The 6,094-nt window shown below is 41.1% G+C and overlaps 2 long non-coding RNA genes across 2 annotated transcripts in view; one reads left to right on the top strand and one right to left on the bottom strand.

The window, feature by feature from the left end:
• Nucleotides 1-225: 225 nt before the first annotated feature.
• On the top strand, nucleotides 226-789 carry LOC103476631 (uncharacterized). Its single transcript, XR_001777335.1, has 2 exons — nucleotides 226-643; nucleotides 715-789. It is a non-coding gene; the product is annotated as an uncharacterized LOC103476631 (long non-coding RNA).
• A 2,999-nt stretch (nucleotides 790-3,788) lies between these two features.
• Nucleotides 3,789-6,094, bottom strand: part of LOC103476616 (uncharacterized) — a 12,316-nt gene continuing 10,010 nt past the window's right edge. The window contains exon 3 of the long non-coding RNA XR_535509.1: nucleotides 3,789-3,960. This is a non-coding gene — a long non-coding RNA (uncharacterized LOC103476616). The remainder of the gene's footprint in view (nucleotides 3,961-6,094) is intronic.

The following is a 6,094-nucleotide window of genomic DNA, read 5'->3' on the forward strand; positions in this document are numbered from 1 at the left end:
TGTTAGTCTTTTCTTTATTTTTGTTTCGAATGGGTTTTTTGATCATGGATGGAACCGTTGTTCCGTCTGGTGTCCACCAGATGGCACCTGCACGCAGAACACCTGAGTAGCTCCTGGGTTCAACCCGTACTCACACCTGCGACTCGTTTAGGAGGCGTGGACTACGGATATAAGCAGCAGCACCTCTTCGTCTCATCGCCTGAGTGTTTGCTTACATCGGTAACATTCGTTCCAGAAATAGACCTTCTGTGATCTGCTCCAGTCTAAGCCCCTTGTTGTCTTCCTCGTCAGATTATCCTGCCGCCTCCTCGTTGCTCTGGTGTGATCCATTGTCGCTGGGTTCTGAGTGAGTGTGCCTTTTCCCCTTCGTGGATCATCAACCTCCTGTGTGTTTCCCCGACGCTGTCGGTGTTACCGGTCAGACGCCACTCCTCGTGTGTGTGCGTTTTTCCCCCCTCGTTGATCCATCTCCGGTGGATTCCCCTTTGGGACGCCACGGGTGTGGAGACCCACGCCCGAACCCCCTGGAGAACAAACTCTGACGGATCTAGTTCCAGGCCGTCCTGTCAAGTGAAGCTACCTGACCGCTCTCCTACAAGCTCACTGCCTTCGCTCCACTCCGTCTACATCACCTACCTTCCAAGTAAGCACTCACCAATTATTCCCTGGAAATCACCGCTGATCTCCTCCTAACTCTGTGTCTCCTGTTGACAGTAAGACGACCCGGTCCGCTGATCCAGTATTCACTATCTACTACCTGTTCTTTCAATAAACCATCATTGTATTTTACTCCCCTGCCTGATTGTGTTCTTGCATGTGGGTTCAAAAGCTAAATCCCATCATGACACGAGTAAAATAAAGGTCAATAGGCCAGAATAAGTTATTAATTTTAAAACTACAATTAGGCTATTTCAATAAAGACATGTTAAGTTTTAAAACTAGCATATTTTAAATTTATTTTCTTATCAAAGTCCAAAGTTTAAAGAAAAAAAAAGGATCTACTACTGTATCTAAAATGATTGTAGACTTAATTCAGATAAGGCTGTTGTGTTTGAATTTGCAAACTTTCTGGTTTCCAACATCCGTTCACACATGTACCCTAGGCAGGAGGTTGAGAAAGATCAATTTTCAACTCAAAGGTAATGCTAACATGTCAATGTGTTGGATGAAAGAACTACAAACAACTACCATGTTTTTGGGATTATGGCAGCTCCACTTCATGGTTGGTTGACAGATTGGAAGCAAACATAATTTTACCCATGCAAAACTTCCTAAGATCAAAAATCATATAATTCAAAGCTTTTACATAAACATGATTGTGAAGAGAAGCCACCCACAATAGAATTCAACAGCGCTTTTACACCATCCGCCAGTCTGAGAAAACTGAAAGGCCCAGGCGGTCACTGGCAGAGACGTTGGAGCAGTAAAAGTACACCTCATGCAACATTCTCAAATTTATTCTAAAAAAAATCAGGCTTAACTTTTTGAAAACTTAAACAAACCAAAAGTTTACATACACCGGAAAATAGACTTGTACACCTTTTTTTTTTTACTATTTTACTTTTGGATAAAATTATTCAATTCAGACTTTCTCTGTATTGAAATTCATATTTGCTCGTGTCCTGAAGATTTTTTTGTTTTACCAATTACACTGAATTATGCCTGTATTTGCTTGCAGAGTATCATAATGTTGGAGAAAAGCAAATTAGAAATTCTGTGAATCCATAGGAAAATAAAAATTCATTTTCCTTCATGAGCTGTAAGTCTGCACAATCTCTGTTTTAGTCTGAATGATGAATATGTTTTCAGGATGCAGCTCATTCATTTCCACCTCCTGTAAATTGTAGTGAGTCAGGAGCAGACTCTGATATGCGCCTTCCAACAATGTGCTCCCCTGCTGTCTCTTCATCTCAAGTAATTTCCTCACCTCACTAAGTTCATAATTATAAGTCTGTGCAGCCATTATTAGTGCTTCAAAACAAACAACAGAGCCCCTGCAGCTGAGAAGCCAAGCATGACTGCCTAAATACTCTTCTTTTCCTTTTATTAGCTGGCTTATTAACATTTTAGCCATCAGGGCTTTAAAGAACCAGGCTGCCACACAAGAGATGAGACTCAATATCCAAAAGATTATTAGAACTAAGTGGGACATTATTATAGAATGAGTGTGAGGACTGAGTGAGAAATCAAGCTTTAAAAGTTTGATCATCCCTCCTACAGTCATTCTAGTACAGAGGGGAATGCTGAAGTGCAATACCAAATCAATAAAAAGACTGTATGGAAGACTAGTGTGAAGGAGTATGTCAAAATTATTTTACATACTAGAAGATAATTTCATGTCTTCTAAGATATGAAATTCTTTGATATGAAATTCTGAGATATGAAATTATCTTTGAAGATAATTTGTCTTCTAAGATAATGTCTTGGGTTTGAATCCCAGTCTGGAGTCCTTCTGCCTGTTTAACATGGTTGGGTTCTCTCTGGGTACTCCAGCTTCCTCTCACAGCCCTAAAACTGGTCACCTGGTCTCTCCAAGTTACCTTTAAGTGTGTGCATGGTTGGCTAACCTCTGATAGATTGGTGACCTGCCCAGATTATCCTGTTGCAGTGGACCCTGAGGCAAGTAACTGGGAGGTGGGAGAGTTCCGGCAGGCTGGCGCTCCTGTAGCTGATTCCAGTAATCGGCTGCTGGACTCTTAAGAAGCGGCGGAGCAGTCATTCATCACTCGATAGTGTACCCTGCCCCCAGCCAATGACCGCTGAAGATAGGCCGCAGCAGCACCCTGCAAGAATGGGTAGGGATATACAATGGATGTGTAATGTTTAAGTAACCAGCCAGAACCCAATATGCAGCCAAGACAAGAGATAAATAATCAAATGTTTATTTTGAAATAATGAGATCAAAGGGGGATCCACTGGGTGTGGTTGCACACAAAAACGGAGATGAGAGTCTTGACCGGATGAAAAAAAAAACAGAGAAAACACAAAAAGAGATTAACCAGGAATGGGGAATCGACAGGAGCCAAGAATCCAGCCTTGGGAGGGTTGGGTGAGTGGAAACTAGAAGGGCTTAGGATCTCAGGGGGAGATGACAGACTAACCAACAGACTATCTACTAACCAGGTTTCAGTAATCAAAATGGTACAGGGTCAGGCAAAGGAGGGTCTCAGGCAAGGAAAACAGGCAGGATCAGAAAACCAGGAACTTCTTGGATATGAAACAAGGCTTGAGAGCTGTGACAGGGGCAACAGACGATCTCGCACTGAGCAGGTGATGAGCAGCTATTTAAATAGGGAGCAGCACGGTTAAGGTGACGATAATGAATAATCAGCCTGAGGGAGGGACAGTAAGCAGCACAATCAAGGTAGAGCTGAAATCATGACAGGATGGATGAAAAAATCCAAGCTTTTCAATATTTAAAAGTACTGAGAGCTCAGTGAGAGGAAAAGTCTGGCTGTAGGTTGTCTTTGATACCCTCTTCTTCCACCACATGACAGTGTGCCTTTTGGAAAACCACTTTACATAAAGTTGTCCACTGATGACTGATGACTGAAGAGCTTAAAGCTCTTCTTCTTTTATCAGTTCTAGTGGTCTTTGAGAAAGGTGTCATGTTGGATTTTAGTTTCTTAACCCACATGCAGGTTCACACATAAAGCCAGAGGATCTTTGATTCAGTGATGATTTATTAATAGAAAATATTTCAATGATATTTATCAGATTCGCACTCTGGGGAACGGAAAAGGCTGGCCAGCTCAGGTTCTGTTTGGAGAGGGAGAAGTTGGGCGGAGGTGGGCGCTGAGGGAGAGGCTAGGATCTGGGTATGTTATGAGGTTCTGTGATGGTAACGAGGAAAGCGGCAGGCGATAATGTCCGGTTTGGCAAGGAGCAGTCGTGGAAGAGCTCTTTACAGGACTTGGTTCCAGGCTTGATTCAAAACAACTCCTCAGGATCTGAGAGATCCTGAGAGACAAAGAAGGTTAACTTAACACTCACAAAACATTAGTAACATGAACTTGGGTTTTGACTGTGACCAACAAGTGGAACTATCGAGTGATGAATGACTGCTCCGCCGCTTCTTAAGAGTCCAGCAGCCGATTACTGGAATCAGCTACAGGTGCGCCAGCCTGCCGGAACTCTCCCACCTCCCAGTTACTTGCAACAGGATAATCTGACTAGAGACTTATGACTTACTAAACACTATGGACCACCTTAAGCATACTTACTAAAACACAGGAACAAGATGTTACCTATGTCAACTTAAAGGACTGGAGTCTTTTACTGACATGGACCAACTTTAAAAATATTCACCAACCTCCATTACACTCATAAATTTATGATGTCTAGCTCATCTTTCCCATTCTGATGCTTACTTTTAGCCATGCATAGATGCTTAAATGCATGAAGGCTTTTTTTCACACCTGTCTAGTCTGGTAGACTCGACCAAAATGTCAACATTAGTTCCATTTCCAGCTGGTGTGGTTCTCTTTCACGCTGCACCGCGTCAAATCAACCAAACCCTTTGAAAAACCTGTTCACTCCTTTCCCTGTGGGGGTGCTGCACCAAGAACCACTGAAGGAAGCAAGACTAAAACTTCTGAAGAAGACATAAGCACAACTTCCTTTCTTAAAAATTAAGTTGAAATGGAGGAAAGAAATGGAGTGGTGTCACATTTTCAGGTTGTAGGATTTCTCTTCTGTTTCTCACTCGTACTAGACTTGCACGTTTGTTTTGGCTTTATTTACCCAGAATGCCTTGCACTTTAGTCTGCTTTCTGTTTTTGGAGTGTAAAATAAAATGATTGAATTAAGACAGTTATGAATTAAACTCTGACAGTGAGCAATACATTTTTAGTTGGCAGAATAAAGAAGTTGCAACAACAGCAACTGTTCCATGAGATTTAACAAGATTCAGTGCAAGTTTTCATATAACACATTTGTAATAATAGGAGAGATTTCACATAAACATACACAAATAAGACACACACACATATGCAACGGTTGAGACCACATGAAGTAAGACTAGTGGAAAACGCAGTAATAGGCTTTTAAAGAACAGTCACAGGAAATTCCTTTCTTTAAATCCCGTTTCCCATTGAATTCTGTACTTCCATGTCACACACATTTCCACTTGCAGTGAGTCCAGTGAGGAAATTACTCTGCAACTGCATGTTTTTGTGTTTCTCCCCCCATTAGTGGTGCTTGGCAGCTTAGTTATATTTTAGTAGGAGTGTGTATACCATTTTATATATACTGGATATTCAAGACTTGGTCAGCACTTATTTGCACTCTTTCAGCCTTGTCTTCCTTTGGAAAAACCCAGTATACATGCAAGAAAAAAAACTTTATTTCACATTTTGCCTTTTAATATATGTCTTTCTTGCGATCAAAGCAGAAACAAAGTTAAATTCAATTTTTTTGTGCCTAAACTTGAATAAATCTGATTCTGATTTAGAGATTAAACCCACACGAAGTTCCACAGTCTGGTTCTGAAAGGTATTAGATTTAAATGAACGCAAATACAAATAATAAGCTAACTTATCAACATTTTCTCAACAAAGCAAATTGAAATGTGTGTTGTACACTATATAGTTTTTGTGATGAGATTTTAATAAAATTCTGTTTGTTTTGCTCTGTGGGGATTTTTGAGTTGACAGTTTTGGCAATGTGTTGCATCGTGTCTTCAGTGACTGGACGGAGGTTTGCTGGATTTGTGTGTTTGCTGATTCGCTCTTGGGAGAAAGAGAAGGAAAACGGAGCAGAGTACACAAACAGATGGAGGACGGTGATTGTAGCTAAGTGGAGAGAAAACATCTGCCCTTATCTTTCTGGAGAGATACTTGGCCTTTTCTTAAGAGGGTCCCACTCCCCCCTGGGCCAATCACTGTCTCCTTCCTGAGTCAATTGCCCAATCAGACAGAAGGACAGCAGGTCCTCAGTCAATTACAAAATCAAACTGTATTATCAGTTTTACATTTCTAAAAGGATTTCTGTTTAATCTAAATAAGACAGTAACCAGCAGAAGATGGGGGTCAGAAAATCACAAAGATATTAAAATCGCGGAATTGGGGGGAAAAATAAAGAAATAAATTATATA

The sequence above is a fragment of the Poecilia reticulata genome, linkage group LG15 (assembly GCF_000633615.1).
Source record: "Poecilia reticulata strain Guanapo linkage group LG15, Guppy_female_1.0+MT, whole genome shotgun sequence".
In the NCBI taxonomy this organism is placed as follows: Eukaryota; Metazoa; Chordata; class Actinopteri; order Cyprinodontiformes; family Poeciliidae; genus Poecilia; species Poecilia reticulata.